The sequence below is a fragment of the Arachis ipaensis genome, chromosome B08 (genome assembly GCF_000816755.2).
Source record: "Arachis ipaensis cultivar K30076 chromosome B08, Araip1.1, whole genome shotgun sequence".
Lineage (NCBI taxonomy): Eukaryota > Viridiplantae > Streptophyta > Magnoliopsida > Fabales > Fabaceae > Arachis > Arachis ipaensis.
Genome location: NC_029792.2, coordinates 122,035,898 through 122,036,142, shown reverse-complemented (window position 1 = coordinate 122,036,142; position 245 = coordinate 122,035,898).

Here is a 245-nt window from a genome sequence, read left to right as displayed (position 1 = left end):
ATAATATATAATAACTGATTTAGTTTTTAATTTATTTTATTTTAAGATGTTATCATAATTCCAATTTTTAAAGTCTGGTCGTATATATTTAGATAAAAGTTAGAAGTAGCAATAAAATAGATAGGGGCGAATTTGTCCTACTTTATAATTATTCGCATAAATTAAATTTTGTTTTTATTTGTGAATAATAAAAAATTATACTCTAATTCGTTTTTGTAATTGTAGTATCCGCTCTTATAACTATT